This window comes from Balaenoptera acutorostrata, chromosome 5, assembly GCF_949987535.1.
Source record: "Balaenoptera acutorostrata chromosome 5, mBalAcu1.1, whole genome shotgun sequence".
In the NCBI taxonomy this organism is placed as follows: Eukaryota; Metazoa; Chordata; class Mammalia; order Artiodactyla; family Balaenopteridae; genus Balaenoptera; species Balaenoptera acutorostrata.
In genome coordinates, this window is record NC_080068.1 from 102,047,998 (window position 1) to 102,065,838 (window position 17,841).

The following is a 17,841-nucleotide window of genomic DNA, read 5'->3' on the forward strand; positions in this document are numbered from 1 at the left end:
TCTAAAGGTTTGATAGAATTTGTCTGTGAAATCATCTGGTCCTGGGCTTTTGTTTGTTGGAAGATTTTTAATCACAGTCTCAAATCAGTTCTTGTGATTCGTCTATTTACATTTTCTGTTTCTTCCTGGTTCAGTCTCAGAAAGTTGTGCTTTTCTAAGAATTTGTCCATTTCTTCCAGGTAGTCCGTTTTATTGGCACATAGTTGCTTGTAGTAATCTCTCCTGATTCTTTGTATTTCTGCCATGTCAGTGGTTACTTCTCCTTTTTCATTTCTAATTCTGCTGATTTAATTCTTCTCCCTTTTTTTCTTGATGAGTCTGGCTAGTGGTTTATCAATTTTGTTTATATTCTCAAAGAACCAACTCTTAGTTTTATTGATCTTTGCTACTGTTTCCTTCATTTCTTTTTCATTTATTTCTGATCTGATCTTTATGATTTCTTTCCTTCTGCTAACACTGGGTTTTTTTTGTTCTTCTTTCTCTAATTGCTTTATATGTAAGGTTATGTTGTATATTTGTGATTTTTCTTGTTTCTTGTGGTAGAATTTTATTACTATAAACTTCCCTCTTACAAGCTCTTTTGCCACATCCCATAGGTTTTGGGTCATGATGCTTTCATTGTCATTTGTTTCTAGATATTCTTTGATTTCCTCTTTGATTTCTTCAGTGATCTCTTGGTTATTTAGTAGCATACTGTTTAGCCTCCATGTGTGTGTTTTTTTTACAGTTTTATTTTTCCTGTAGTTGATATCTAGTCTCATATCCTTGTGGTCAGAAAAGAGATTTGATATGGCTTTAATTTTCTTAAATTTACCAAGGCTTGATTTGTGACCCAAGATATGATCTATCCTGAAGACTGTTTCATGAGCACTTGAGAAGAAACTGTATTTTGTTGTTTTTGGATGGAATATCCTATAAATATCAATTAAGCCCATCTTCTTTAATGTATCATTTAAAGCTTGTGTTTCCTTATTTATTTTCATTTTGGAAAATCTGTCCATTGGTGAAAGTGGGGTGTTAAAATCCCCTACTATGATTGTGTTACTGTCAATTTCCTCTTTTATGGCTGTTAGCATTTGCCTTATGCATTGAGGAGCTACTATGTTGGGTGCATAAATATTTACAATTGTTATTTCTTCTTCTTGGATTGATCCCTTGATCATTATGTAGTGTCCTTCTTTGTCTCTTGTCATAGTCTTTGTTTTAAAGTCTATTTTGTCTGTTTTGAGAATTGCTACTCCAGCTTTCTTTTGATTTCCATTTGCATGGAATATCTTTTTCCATTCCCTCACTTTCAGTCTGTATGTGTCCCAGGTCTGAAGTAGGTCTCTTGTAGACAGCATATATACATGTCTTGTTTTTGTATCCATTCAGCCAGTCTATGTCTTTTGGTGGGAACATTTAATCCATTTAAATGTAAGGTAATTATCGACATGTGTGTTCCTATTACCATTTTCTTAATTGTTTTGGGTTTATTATTGTAGGTCTTTTCCTTCTCTTTTGTTTCCTGCCTAGAGAACTTCCTTTAGCATTTGTTGTAAAGCTGGTTTGGTGTTGCTGAATTCTCTTTGCTTTTGCTTCTCTGTGAAGTTTTCAATTTCTCCATCGAATCTGAGTGAGATCCTTGCTGGGCAGAGAAATCTTGGTTGTAAGATTTTCCCTTTCATCCCTTTAAATATGTCTTGCCACTCCCTTCTGGGAGATTTTCTGCTGAAAGATCAGCTGTTAACCTTATGGGGATTCCCTTGTATATTATTTGTTGTTTTGCAGAGATTCTGCTGAAAGATCAGCTGTTAACCTTACAAAGATTCCCTTGTATATTATTTGTTGTTTTTCCCTTTCTGATTTTAATATTTTTTCTTTTTATTTAATTTTTGATAATTTGATTAATATGTCTCTTGGTGTGTTTCTACTTGGATTTTTCTTGTATGGGACTCTCTGTGCTTCCCGGAATTGACTGACTATTTTCTTTCCCATATTAGGGAAGTTTTCAACTATAATCTCTTCAAATATTTTTTCCGTCCCTTTCTTTTTCTCTTCTTCTGGGACCCATATAATTTGAATGTTGGTGCATTTAATGTTGTCCTAGAGGTCTCTGAGACTGTCCTCAATTCTTTTCATTCTTCTTTCTTTACTCTGCTCTTCAGTAGTTGTTTCCACTATTTTATCTTCCAGATTACTTATTTGTTCTTCTGCCTCTGTTATTCTGCAATTGATTCCTTCAAGAGAATTTTAAATTTCATTTATTGTGTTGTTCATCATTGTTTGTTTTGCTCTTTCGTTCTTCTAGGTCCTTGTTAAACGTTTCTTGTAATTTCTCTATTCTATTTCCAAGTTTTTGCATCATCTTTACTATCATTACTCTGATTTCTTTTACAGGTAGACTGCCTATTTCCTCTTCATTTGTTTGGTCTGCTGATATTTCAAGCTTGCTCCTTCATCTGCTGTGTTTTTCTCTGTCCTCTCATTTTGCTTAACTTACTGTGTTTTGGGTCTCCTTTTCACAGGCTACATGTTTGTAGTTCCCATTGTTTTAGTGTCTGCCCCTAGTGGGTTAGGTTGATTCAGTGGGTTATGTAGGTTTCCTGGTGGAGGGGACTAGTGCCTGTGTTCTCAGGGATGAGGCTGGATCTTCTTTCTGGTGGGCTGGACTGTGTCTGGTGGTGTGTTTTGAGTATCTGTGACCTTATTATGATTTTAGGTGGCCTCTCTGCTAATGGATGGGGTTGTGTTCCTGTCTTGCTAGTTGTTTGCCCTAGGGTGTCCAGCACTGTAGCTTGCTGGTTGTTGAGTGGAGCTGGGTTTTAGCTTTGAGATGGAGATCTCTGGGAGAACTTTTGTCTTTTGATATTACGTGGAGCTGGGAGGTCTCTGTTGGACCAATGTCCTGAACTCAGCTTTCCCACTTCATAGGCACAGGCCTGACAACCGGCCAGAGTACCAAGACCCTGTCAGCCACATGGCTCAGAAGAAAAGGGAGAGAAAATAAAGAAAGAAAAAATATAAAATGAAAAGAAATAAAGTTATTAAAATAAAAAATAAATATTAAAAATAAAAAAATTTAAAAGTCATTTTAAAAAAAGAAAAAAGAAGGAAAGAAAGAAGAAAGCAACCAAATCAAAAAACAAATCCACCAATGATAACAAGCTCTAAAAACTATACTAAAAACAAAAACAAACAAAAAATAAACGGGCAGACTGAACCCTAAGACAAATGGTAAAAGTAAAGCTATACAGACAACATCACACAAAGAAGCATACACCTACACACTCACAAAAAGAGAAAAAGGAAATATATATATATATATATATATATATATTTAAAAAAGGAACATTGCAACCAAACCAATAAATCTACAAATGATAATATACTCTAAATACTAAACTAAGATAAATGTAAAACCAGAAGCCAATTAGACACAGAAAGCAAACCCCAAGTCTACAGTTCCTCCCAAAGTCCACCAACTCAATTTTGGGATGATTCATTCTCTATTCAGGTATTCCACAGATGCAGGTTACATCAAGTTGATTGTGGAAGTTTAATCCCGTGTTCATGAGGCTGCTGGGAGAAATTTGCCTTTCTCTTCTTTGTTCACACTGCTCCTGGGGTTCAGCTTTGGATTGGCCCTGCCTCTGCATGTAGGTCACCTGAGGACGTCTGATCCCGTCCAGACAGGACAGGGTTAAAGGAGCAGCTGATTGGAAGGCTCTGGCTCACTCAGGCCGGGGGGAGGGAAGGGTACGGAATGCAGGGCGAGCCTGCGTCAGCAGAGGCCAGCATGATGTTGCAACAGCATGAGGTGCACTGTGTGTTATCCCAGGGAAGTTGTCCCTGGATCACGGGACCCTGGCAGTGGTGGGCTGCACAGGCTCCTGGGAGAGGAGGTGTGGATAATGACCTGTGCTTGCACACAGGATTCTTGCTGGCTGCAGCAGCAGCCTTAGCATCTCATGCCCATCTCTGGTGTCCATGCTGATAGCCACGGCTCATGCCTGTCTCTGGAGTTCGTTTAGGTGGTGCTCTGAATCCCCTCTCCTCGTACACCCCAAAACAATGGTCTCTTGCCTCTTTAGCATGTCCAGACTTTTTCCCAGACTCCCTCCCAGCTAGCCGTGATGCACTAGTCCCCTTCAGGCTGTGTTCACGTAGCTAAACCCAGTCCTCTCCCTGGAATCTGACCTCCGAAGCCAGAGCCTCAGCTCCCAGCCCCGACCAGTCCCAGCGTGTGAGTAGACAAGCCTCTCAGGCTGGTGAGTGCTGGTCAGCACGGATCCTCTGTGAGGGAATCTCTCCGCTTTGCCCTCTGCACCCCTGTTGCTGCTCTTTCCTCTGTGGCTCCAAAGCTTCCCCCCCCACCACCACCATCCCCTGTCTCTGCCAGTGAAGGATATTCCTAGTGTGTGGAAACTTTTCCTCCTTCACAGCTCCCTCCCCAAGGTGCAGGTCCCATCCCTATTCTTTTGTCTCTTTTTTATTTTGCCCTATCCATGTTCGTGTGGAGTTTCTTGCCTTTTGGGAAGTCTGAGGTCTTCTGCCAGCGTTCAATAGGTGTCCTGTAGGAGTTGTTCCACATGTAGATGTATTTCTGATGTATTTGTCGAGAGGAAGGTGATCTCCATGTCTTACTCCTTTGCCATCTTGAAGGTCTCCCTCTCATAATATTTTTTTGATTTTTTGATACTACTGCTGGCAGACAATTCTCTATGGAGCTCTTACATTTCCCCATGTCTTGTGTCAGCCACTCTTCTGGATTAGCTTTTTAAGGAAGTTTGTATAGCAGCAACCTCAGAAGATAATGGTAGTGTCTTCCTCCAGAGCAGATTTGTTTCCTGGTCAATATGATAAAGATAATGTCTCCCAATGGGGCAAATATTGGGTATATTTTCTAGCAGTCTCATTTAAAAAACTGGGGTTTTCTAAGCTTGGAGTTCCTCAGCTGTGATACAGGCTCATTCAATGCATAGCATCTATGTGGTCCTCTTGGTATCACCCCATGGACTTTGGGGACAAGGTAAACCAATGTGAACATGAATCTCACATTGCCTACTATGCCATGAATAATAAAAGCCTTTACCTTTGATCCAGAAGTCCTTTGTCTCCCACTAGCATCTATGTGTCTCAAATTCACTTGTTATCGTGCAAATGAAAAAATCTCAGATTCTTCACTGTTCTTGACTAATAAAATCATTATGAGCTGACAATTATGGAAAACACACCTTCATCAATGTTTATATGAACTTATAAGTTTTAGAGTCAATATTTGATCCCAGAACTCCCTGACTTCCAAACCATCAAAGAAAGTATAAAGGAGTTAAAGGAGAGGCACAGAATTTTAATTATTAAAACAGACCTCTCCTATCTGTCAGTTGTATGCTGCTATACAGTAGGTGCATGATAAGAATGGCTGGCATTTTAAAATATCTCAGAGACTGGCACAGTGATTGGAGAGTAGCAAGTAGTGTAGACAAATGATCTTAGAAGTTAAGAGAATTTGGAGTCAGAGAACCCTAGGTTCAAATCTGACACTCTGCGTGACACTGAACAATTTATTTAACCTGTTTGAGAAGTAATTTAATTATCTCTATAGCAAGAATAATAGATCCTATCTCACAAGAGTGTTGTAAGCATTAAACGAGGTGATGTATAGAGCATTTAGCATGGAGCTGCACACACAGAAAGTACTCATTAAATGATAGATATTAGTGTTCCTAATAAGTCCTCAATAAAATTTGCATGACTGATTGATTTATCTACATCAGTTTGCCTGCACCTTAACTATCAAATCATTTACTGCTAGTATCTCTCTAATAGTTAGCAACACAATCGGGTTTATAAATAAAGAGCACTACTTGAACCATTGAGGCTTTAAGATCTAAAATGGCCCCTTATTTTAAGTGTGGTGGATACTAATATTTCCTTTCTTGTAACAAAAATATCTTCAGGCTGCAATTTTGAGATAGCATTAAGGCTGAGCACTCTCTTTATGCTTTTCTACAATGGTATGAGAAATTACAAGGCTGGGGGTTTTCCTGGTTATCCATTTGTCTCCTTCCCATCTTGTAAGTGGAAAAAGTACTGCTGTTGCCAAGCAACTGTGTAGTAGTGGAAATGATGGTGCATGTGAAATGTGGCACTCTGGGAGTGATGAGCTTAGTTCTAGAGCTGATCCAAGGGCACTGAAATGGAACACTGAAGAGTGTACTTTTTCTTGACAGCTGGACAATCATATCATTAATGTAAATCCTCCAATAATTAAGAGTTGCTTCGACTGAGCAATTCCATCACCAGCTTTCTGTGAACTGTGGAAAATCCTAAGAAGCACAGGGCATAGTAGCTCTTGAAAGTCACCATTTGCCATCTTAGTACCTTGGCCAAAACATACACCATAAATACAGCAACCTCCTTTGGCAAATAATCAGAACTCAGGATAGAGGGGTTGGGAATCTTTATCCCAAGCATGTAACCATACTGTGAAATTAAAAATAGAATGGTTCTTTTATTAAAGTAATAAAGAGAAGACCTTGAAAAAGGGAGTGAGAAGTACAAGGGGAGAATAAGCGAGAACACACAATTTGGTAACTGGTAAACATCTGTTTTGTGTCATTAAAGAGAAGAAAAAAACGAAGGTTGAGAATGCCTCTGTTACATTAGTAACTGAGGCCTCCCTAATTAGCTGTAGTCAAATGTCACTCATATTGGATAATGTGTTCAAACTTTTGCAGTGTGCTAAGCAATATTTTGTAGCAGTTAAACACAGGGTCAGGAACCAGACTGCCTTGGTTTTGATCCCGACTCTCCAGCTTACTGACTGAGTGAATTTTGGAAAGTCACTTAACCTCTCTGTGCCCTACATTTTTGTGTATAAAATGTGTATAATTATAATACCTATCTCATAGAACTGTGAAGATTAAGTGAGTTAATACACATGAACAATTAAAACTGAAGTGAGAATGTAGTAAATATTAAATAAATGCCAGCAATTATTAATAGTATTTTCACACATTTTTATTAAGAAAAGGGACTCATTTTATTTCTCTTTCTATTTTTTTTATCAAAAACTTTATCCAGCCATTAGTTGGTGCATGATAAAATTTTGTTGAATAAGTGAATAAGAGGGCTTTATAAAAATTCAATTACTTCATTTTAATTCAATACATTCTTAAAGCTGGCTAAAGAAAGCACAGTTCAAAATCAGAATAGAAATAATATCAGGAGTTTACAGAGTAGCTTCACATACCTTTTCCCTTGCCTAATCCCTCAATTTAAAATACATTTTTAAGGAATGTTAAATTCAATATTGGATGCTAATATTGACACCTCTCCCACATTTTATCCTTCACAGGTGGATATTTCTGCCCCCTGGAGGCAGCAAGAGTGTTCTGGAGCTCAGTTTGAAGTTTTCAAATGTTGTGCCCTTGTCTTGAATTGAGCTTTAATGGAGAAGTCGTCTAGCCTCAATGGGAAGTGAGAAATAGCTTTGATAAGCTATGGCAACCCTGTGCCCTAGGAAAAGACTAGGGCTCCATTTGAGTTCTACCCTGGTCTCTAACTTGAACAAACAGCTTTATCTCTTGATGAACTGGTTTCTTCATCTTTAAAATGTAGGTCATAATTTCAGCTCTTCATATTTCATCAAATGAGATCATGCATATCAAAATATAATCTTACTTGAGAGGTCCTTGAGAAAATTTTAGTCCTAGAAAATGTCTCATTTTGAAACCCACTTTTTAAAATCAAGCAAGTTATAGGGTTCCAGATTAGTTAGTGACATAAATGCTTTTCCCTCTTTCTTCTGGTAGCTCTGAGATTGCTTTTCATTTTTCATATAAGGAGTGAAGTTCTTTCGGCAACAAGCACAGCAGAAATAGCTGTTGTTCCAGCAATCAGAAAAGTAAACATATGATAAAAATAAGATGAATGTTCAGAGAAACAGAGGTACAATCAACTTGATTATTCAAGACTTTAACAACTTTTTAGAAAATAAAAGTCATGACGGAGTCCCCAAAACATATGTAATTATATTAATAAAATCAAAATGATTCAATAAGTATTTCCTATTTTGAGCCAAGTATGCAAGGTTCTGAGATAAGGCAAATACACATAAAGTTCTTAAAAACACACCTTCTATATTTCAGCAGATTGCAAAAATATCCCCAATTCTTTACCCATTGCTATCTATATTCATGCTTTTGGCCATGCAAATTTGTAATACCCTCTCACTCTGACTTAAGTTTAGGAATAAGAGATATATCGCATATATCCAGAGAAGACTCTAATTCAAAAAGGTACATGCACCCCAATGTTCATAGCAACACTATTTACAATAGCAAAGACATGGAAGCAACCTAAGTGTGTCCATCAACAGATGAATGGTTTTATATATATATTATACATATATATCTGAATCACTTTACTATATACCTGAAACTAACACAACATTGTAAATCAATTATATTTCAATAAAACTTGTTTTAAAAAAGAGATAAGTAGTTAATAGTGTCTGGTTTCTTGTAGATAACATATCTATAATGTACCCGTATATTAACTATAATGTGGTATTAATTTTCTGTAACTGCATAACAAATTACCACAGATTTGGTGACTTAAGACAATACCCGCTTATTAGCACACAGTTCTGTAAGTCAGAAGTTCCTCATAACATGGCTGGGTTCTCCGCTCAAGGTATTACCGGGATGAAATCAGAGTCAGGCTGAGTTCTCATCTGAAGTCTCTTGGGGAAAATCGACTCCCAAGTTCATTCTTGTTGTTGGCAGAATTCAGAATCTTCCAGGTGGCCTGAAGTCCCTGTATCTAGGCTGTCTGTCAGGTAGGTGCCACCCTTAACTTCTAGGCTGCTCTCCGGTCCTTGCCATATCACCTTTTCCATCTCTGCAGTGGAGAATGTCACCTATATTCAACTCCTTTCATGCTTCGAATCTCTGCAACTTTCTCTTCTGTGAGCAGCCAGAGAAAACCTTCCGTTTTTAAAGGTTTTTAAAGGATTAAGTCAGACCCACCCAGATAATATATTAAGGTCAACAATGTTATATAATTTAACCTAATATCAGAAGTAAAATCCATCATATTCACAGTCCTGTGGATTATGCAGGGCATGTTATGGCTGGATCATAAAATCTTGGGGAATATCTTCTAATTATGCCTACCAGAAGTACCAAGTGGATGTTATCAAATTTATTGTACAGAAAGTTCTTTAGAGAAATAAAGTGGAAGAAAAAAGAACCCAGTGAAAGCTTAAAATTAATCTGACAATACATGATATTAACAGGCATCCCAAGGCAAATTTCCTCCTTTTCTCCTTTTCTGGAAGGCTAAGGCTTTCAAGAATTGAGTGAAAGGGTCACAAAATAACTTTCTGGAGTGCTGGAAATATTCTAGATCTTGACTTGGATGTTGGTTGCATGAATGTATTTGTCAAAACTCATTGAATTGCATGCTTAATATCTGTATACTTTACTGTATAAAAATTATAATTTAACAGAGAAAAAAGTACCTCTTAGCTTTGAAAAAAAGCCAAGCACATATTGAAAGATGTGTGGTGATAGAATAGCTCTGAATCATAAAAGTCAGGGAAATGAGACACAAAATTGGGTCCCAGGGGGAGCAACCAAAGATACTCTCTCCTTTCATCACTTTGAAGGTGCTGTACACCTTCAATATTCACTTTGGGGAATCTACAACTTTGATTTCCAATTAAATACAGACCATATGTAATTTTATGTCATTTCCAATGACTTATTCAATGTCTCTTGTGATAACTCTTCTATAAGGGTGCCTCTCTCATATTTCAGATACTCCCAAAGGAGTTTAGGAGTTGTACAAAAGAGAGGGGACCTTCAATTTCCTTATCCATTATTCCACACACTTAATACCTGGATAACAGTATTACCTCAGCAATGGCAGGAATGTTAAAAGAAACCAGCAACATTCCGGTAAGAAATCACTCTGACAAAATTGTACTGACTCACTATTATTTAATATTGCTACTAAAATCACCCTACCCATGGATAAACCCCAAACATGGAAATGGAGTTATGGTGAGATGTTAGCACCTACATGATCATTTTTGTTCCATAAGAGACTGCTAGAGAGATTAAAACAATAAATCCTTTTAAAGAAGTAAAATATCTGTGTTCCCGTGATCAGGTGGGGAGATTTCCAGGTCTTCTCAGGTATTTAAGAAAAAGGCCGATCTCACAAGAAGAATCTTGAAACCAGTGAAGATTTAGTACACATAAAGGAAACATAGGAAAGACTTCTGACTATTGCCTTGGTCCTTAAGGACATGAAATTTCTGCCCCATTGCTCATTTTAAAAGAATCAACATCATTTAGTTCTGAATGAGAGGCAACCACCCCTAATTTGCCAAGCATGCATGAAGAAGCTCAGGAGAGGAAAGAAGGCTTGGAGAGGGTAAGTTTTACAACAGCTACTGTGGGTAAAGGGAAAGGGGCTCCAATTAAAAGGAGTAGGTGGGAGAACTATGCTTCCAGTTTAAAATGGAAATGATTGATAAAACCTGCCTTTCCCTAGGCCTTGCCTGCTTCCTAATCCCAAAGAGCGTTGACATGATTAACAAAATGGACCCAAGCATTAATATGGATCCAAGCATCCCAGTTCCATTTACACAGACAACAGGGTTCTCACATCTTTCCCTGGAGAAAATTTTCCTCCAGTTTACTTCTTACCTTCTCCCTCTTTGATCACTTCTGATTCTTCTACAGTGGGATCCCTGGTTACTGTGTTAATATTTTAATACTACTCTAGAACAAAAATCGGGCACACATGGTTAATGCCAGTGTGATCATAGATTTGAAAATGTGTCTGATAGTGCAAATACTGTCAGGTCAGAATCAAATAAGTAAAAAAAAAAAACAAGCAGAAAACCCATCCAGGGGCCTGTCTTAAGTTCAAGATTAACTTTATCCCTTTAGTATGCCATTTATCTTCAAAATAGCTTTGAGGTTTGAAACTGTTAAAAGACTTGATTTTATCTTTCTCTATTTCTTTTTTCTCTATTTTTTTTCATTTTCCATCATCTTGCCCTTTAAGAACTTAAGAGGAATGGTGAAAAGACAAGAAGCAGTGACTTATAGGACATAAATCTTTTCTTCAGTGCAAGCACCAGAATGCTGAAAAATAAGATGCTGCTAATGAACTGGATGAAATTGAGATTCTTAAATCACCTATTGAACCAAGAATTTAATTGAGGTTTTTTTAACCACCTTAGCCCAGAAATGCAGAAAAGTACCACTTTTATAGCTAAAAGCATGTGGCATCTATGTTTTGACAGATCTGGGTGGAAATCCTGACCCCAATACTATCTGTAGGTATTATACTGGATAAATTAGTTAACCTCACTGAGCTTCAGTTCCTCATCTCCAAGTTAAGAATAATAGTATGTACTTCACAAGGGCTTGTGAGTTGTAAAAGTATATAAGATTTTGGAACAGCTGTATTTTTCCACTATAGAAAGTTGTGATCACATAAGTTGCAAGGATAAGGCAAGACTGTGTTTAAATAAGCTTCCCTAAAACTTCCCTAAATATCTAACTGTTGTGGAAAACTGGGTTCAGTTCTCCCCTGCGCCATCACTTGAAACACACTTTAGAACTGCCTCACCAGAAGGTGGAAAGTCTGTAGCATTTACCCACTGGCTCCCATTGCCGTTATTTGAAGGTTGTTCCTGGGGCATTCCTGTGGCTACGCACTTCTGGGTTGTGCCTTCTTTCCCACAGAAGAAAGCTATCAGGCAAAGAAGAGAGAAAAAAAAGAAGGCTTGAGGTGGGAAGCTGAGAGCAGGCTGGAAACTATCTTTGATGTGTAAACTCAGTTGAGCCAAGGGTATATAGGTCAGACAATCAACAGCATTTAACGTGGTGGTAAGGTGGCAATTAAGCTAGGTTGGAAAGCAGAAAACTGGGGACAAATCTCAACATTGTACTTAACTAAATATGAGTCATTTATTAATTCATTCAGTCATTCATTTAACAGACAGTAATTGAGCACCTAATAATTTCCAGGTAATATTCTAGGCAATGAGGACAGAGTAATGAACAAAACAAATAAAATTTCTGCCTTTGCGTTTCCTTGAGTGTTTTGAATGCTCAAGTCCTATACATACTAATTTGCAAAAAAAGGGGTGGTTTAAGTTAGAATAGGGGTTACCTGTCTAGTGTATAGTGTATATATATATATATACACACACACATAGCCATACACTGTAGTACATGTACATGCTAGATATATATACATATTTCTTTTATTTCTGTATGGTTTTCCACCACTGTATATACAGTTGCATTTATCTAATGTGTTTTATTTTAAATTATTAGGAATTGATTAATTAAATATCACTTCATTGTGTAACTATATAAAATATTACTTAGCTTCAAGATCAAAGCTATTTAGAAGAAGCCTAACTCCTCATAGAGTGTCCTCCACCCTATTCCTCTCTCTCCCATGTAATCCCAGACATTCTAATATCCCTTGCTTCTTGTAATGATAAGATGCTTTATCAAAAATGTGGGTAAACTTTTTTTTCAATTTACAGTTTATCCTTCCATTTCTCCATTGTTTTAAATAAACTGTTATAAACTGACTTTAAGATACACTTTTCTAAAATGAAAGTTAGTGTCTGTGTGCATCTTTTTCCAGTTCATACTTTTTCTTAAATAATATATCCTGGAGATCATAATAGGAAGGATAATTTAATATAACACAGTTAAATCAATGACTAGAAATATATAATGCCTTTTTATGATTGTATATAACTGCTATGGGCTGACTTGAGTCCTCCAAAAATTAAAGGATCGAAGCCCTAACTCCCAGTGTAGATTTGGAGATAGGACTTTTGGGGATAATTGGGTTTAAATGAGGTCAGGAGGGTGCGGTCCTCATGATGGGATTAATGCCCTCATAAGAAGAGATTCTGAGCACTCTCTCTCTCCTTGCCATATGAGGACCCAGAAAGAAGGTAGCAATCTCCAAGCTAGAAAGAGAGTTCTCATAGAAACCAGCTATGCTGGCACCTTGGTCTTAGGCTTCTAGCCTCTAGAACTGAGTCCACGGTATTTTGATATGATAGCCCAACCTGACTAAGACAATAATTGAGTAGAATCCTCAATAACCCCCTTACACTTGTAGCAAGAACGCTGAGTAGTAATTTCAAGCATTGCCATAGCTCTAACTCTAGAACCTCCTCCTAGTATGCCTCTTTCCTGAGCAAAAATGTTCCTTAAATATCATGTGCCCACTGAATTAAATGCAAACTATTCCTCTCCAGTTGTCCTAATATGGCCCCAACCTGTCTCTTCAGCCTTATTCATATTGTCCTCTTTACATGTTCCACACTCTACTTGCCTCCTCTCAATCCATACTTCCCAATCTCCATGTGTATTACTTTGCTAAGGCTATCATTAAAAACTAGCACAGACTGGGTGGCTTAAACTACAGAAATGTACTGTCTCAGTTCTGAAGGCTAGAAGTCCATAATCAAGGTGTCAGCAGGGTTGGTTTCTTCTGAGGGCTGTGAGGGAATCATGTGTTACAGTCCTCTATACATGGCTTGTAGATGGCCATCTTCTCCTTGTGTCTCTTCGCATTGTCTTTCCTCTGTGCATTGTCTCTTTGCTCAAACTTCCCCTTTTTATAAGGACACAAGTCATATTTGACTTCCACACAAGTGCCCTCACTTTAACTTGATTACCTTTGTAAAGACCCCATCTCCAAATAAGGACACATTCTGAGGTCCTGGGTGTTAAAGGATTGAACATTTGTATTAGGGGAAGGAGGGACACAGGTCAACCCATAACATTATGTTTTTATTTGTGTCCTCTTCACTATTCTAAAAACTTCTCCAGTTTTCTTTCATAACTTTGAAATCACATCATTTGTAATGCAACTTCCTTCATAGAGCCTTTTTTCTCTTGATATTCCCTGCTTCCCAAAAATATATACTATATTCTTTCCAATATCCTCTATACTTAGTTTTTATTTTTCTCATGGTCCTTACCTCCTACCTCATATCGTATGTTGTACGTCCTTTCCTTTCTCCCCTTAATAGACAGTGGATGATCTTCTAGATTGTCTAACGTGATCCCACATAGTATCAAACGCAGGTTTTAGTATTTAGGAATTGAAATAGGGGGATGTTTGTGTGCACAGCTATTCATTTTGAACAAAAATTGGAGCAACTCATCTGGATTGCAATGATTTTAACTCATTTGTATCTATGTCTTTAGTACTGGGCACAGTGTCCGGCACAGAAGCATGACTTATAAAAGTGAATGAATGATTCTTCTAAAATGGTATGTGCCAGGGAAGGGAGGGAAACAGGTGATAAGAAAAGTCGACAGAGCTAAATGCTCACTACATAAGTCCTGCCAGCACCTCATTGCCGTGACCCTCAAGACTGCTGAATTGGATTGCCAGTCTTGGATTAAATGAGCTCCTCTCAGAAGAGGCATACATAGGGACCACTTTGGCTGGCAGAACATTGCAAGAAATGAGAACTTTGCCTCTATAGCAGGTTATTTTAAGTTTCACATTGACACATATAAAGTCACAGAATAAAATGACCAGAAGAACATGATTTTATAGCAGGATATATTGGCCTGTCTATGAGACACCCGTTGGAAATAATAGTATGTATGAATAAAAAGAAAGGTAAAGAGAAATAGATTCCTTTAGCCACAGTGATTTTGGCAAGTTGGGAGGGAAAAGGCAAGGAAGACACAACTCCTCCATTCTCTGGGCCTACTGTGGGTCCTTGCTTCTGCCCAGTACTGTACATTCACTTTGTGGTTTCAAACTGGGCTTATGGTGGTTTTGTGATGGTGGATGCTGAGAGGCAGGGGGACTAAGCAGTGTTTTAATATAGGTTTTATTATTATTCAGGTATGTTAAGGTCAACAGATTGGGAGATGAATATCATCAAAAAGAGTTTTTCAGTATGGAGGTTCCTTAAAAAACTAAAAATAGAGCTACCATATGATCCAGCAATCTATTCCTGGGCGTATACCTAGAGAAAACCATAATTTGAAAAGACACATGCACCCCATTGTTCACTGCAGCACTATTTACAATAGCCAGGACATGTAAGCAACCTAAATGTCCATCGACAGAGGAATGAATAAAGAAGATGTAGTACATATATACAATGGAATATTACTCAGCCATAAAAAGGAACGAAATAATGCCATTTGCAGTGACATGGATGGGCCTAGAGATTGTCATACAGGGTGAAGTAAGTCAGAAAGAGAAAGACAAACATTGTATAATATCGCTTATATGTGGAATCTAGAAAAATGGTACAGAAGAAATTATTTGCAAAGTAGAAATAGAGTCACAGATGTAGAAAACAAACCTATGGTTACCAAGGGCAGGGAGAGGGGGTGGGATGAATTGGGAGATTGAGACTGACATATATACAGTACTATATATAAAATAGATAACTAATGAAAACCTACTCTATAGCACAAGGAACTCTACTCAGTGCTCTGTGGTGACCTAGATGGGAAGGGAATCTAAAAAAGAGGGGATATATGTATATGTATAAGTGATTCATTTTGTGGTACAGCAGAAACTAACACAATATTGTAAATCAACTATACTCCAATATCAATTAATATAAAAAGGATAACAGTAACAACCAAAACAAACAAACAAAAAAACCACAGAGTTTTTATACTCACAAATCCCAAGAAGAAAGGGGCATGCCATGCCAGGTAGGGGGGCCCATGGAGAAGCGCTGAGTTTGGTCAAGAAGCAGCAGAGAGGGAGAAACTGTGGACAAGAGCCTTTACTGTTATCCCTTAGCAAGGAATGGGTGAGTCAAGGCAGACAAGTTTAGAACTGACCAGTTTGAATAATTTCAGCAGGCTCTGGAGCATAGGGGCCATGCCTCCTCTGGTGCCTGACCAGTTGTCTGGTACCTGGAGTGATTAAAGCAGGTGATTAGTGACCCAAAGTATGAGAGCCCAATAAAGGAGATGGTTGGTGGGTGGACTCTAGATTGGTTGGTTTGCATTTGAAAAGTGCGCTTGTGCGGCCAGTTGTTAACTATCTCTAGGAATTGACTAGCCCTGGGAGAGACAGTCCTTCCAGAGTCAGCAAAGCCCCAGATGTCAAAGCATCAGAATACAGAAAATAAAAGAAATGGTTAATACAAGCGGTCAGGCCACCTCCACCTCTTTCAAATGCAGCATCTAAAATAGGAATCTTATTTACTCGCATTGTTTCCCTAAATCCACATAGTTACCTTTCAACACAGGTCTTTCATATTCCCATTTTACAAATGAGAAATGCAAGGCTTACAGACACCAAATGATTTTCCCAAGTTCACACAGCCAAAATGGTAGGTAAGTTACTTCACTTTTTCAAGTCTAAGGATAATTTTGTTTTCCATTTTATACTATTATAGTCACCGTTTGCTTACACTTCCCCTGGGGCTTTTAATATCAAACCTGTGTGAAACATATGGAACAAAGTTTTGGGAACCATGACTTGACATCTAATGGCTACCTTAAGATCTCTATGTTATCCTTAGCAGTGTTAAAGGGACTGAGGCTTCTGGAACCTGGGTCAGTAGTTCTACGTCTTATTGTTTGTTTTTGGTTTTGGGGGGTTTTTTTGTTCTATTTTGTTTGTTTGTTTTTTAATTTATTTTTTATTGAAGTATAGTTGAATTACAATGTTGTGTTAATTACTGCTGTACAGCAAAGTGACTCAGTTATACGTATATATACATTCTTTTTCATATTCTTTTCCATTATGGTTTACCACAGGATATTGAATATAATTCTCTGTGCTATACAGTAGGAACTTGTTGTTTATCCATTCTATAAATACCAGTTTACGTCTGCTAATCCCAAACTCCACTCCTACTCTCTCCCACCCCCCGCCCTTTGGCAACGACCAGTCTGTTCTCTATGTCCCTGATTTTGTTTCTGTTTCATAGATAGGTTCATTTGTGTCATATTTTAGATTCCACATATAAGTGATATGATATGGTATCTGTCTGTTTGGTTTGGTTTTTAATTCCACCCTCAAAGACTTTAAATAAGGACCTTTTAATGATCTTGAACATAACTGATACCCCTTTCTTTTCTACCATCTGTTGGTCACTGAATCAGCAGTTACATTCAGACAAGCAGCTTTCATAGCTTCACTAACCTTTGCTTTTACTTCCATCAGTAATAATTATGAAGGTGAGTTTCAGCAATCTTGCAAATGAGGTCAGTTTTCTCCCCACCCTAACCTCCTACAAGTATAAAATACAGACAAGGTGATGCAAAGGAAACAATGAAAGTCTCTCAATGGCCCTTGGATAACCCATAATGAAATTACACATATCTGAGTGTATACATTTTTTCTTTAACCACCATTTCCAGGGGGACACAGAGACTTTCAAACAAACTGCAAAAACATGGTAGGATGAATTTCTGTGTTCAGCAGCCCAAGCCATTGCCTTTCTAAAATTGATCCCTATCGCTATTTATAAGGTCTGACTAAAAAGTGTCATAAACACAGAAAAGAAGCAAGGCAGGATGACAAATGGAAGGACTTCTAGATGCCTCCACATACAACATTTTCACACTGTTATAAAATTTTAATTTCTTTAAGGGAGGACCACCATGTTTCAAATTTGTGCAGGTGTTACACAGCCACAGGACACTTAACTTAACAAGAGATCAAAGGCAAGGGGACTGTAGATATTGTTGTCAAAGAGCAAAGTCTTTAGTGTCAAAGAGTCTTAGGTTCCAGTTCAAACTCTTACACCTTCTAGCCATGCGACCTCAAGCACGCATTATCAGTGAATGT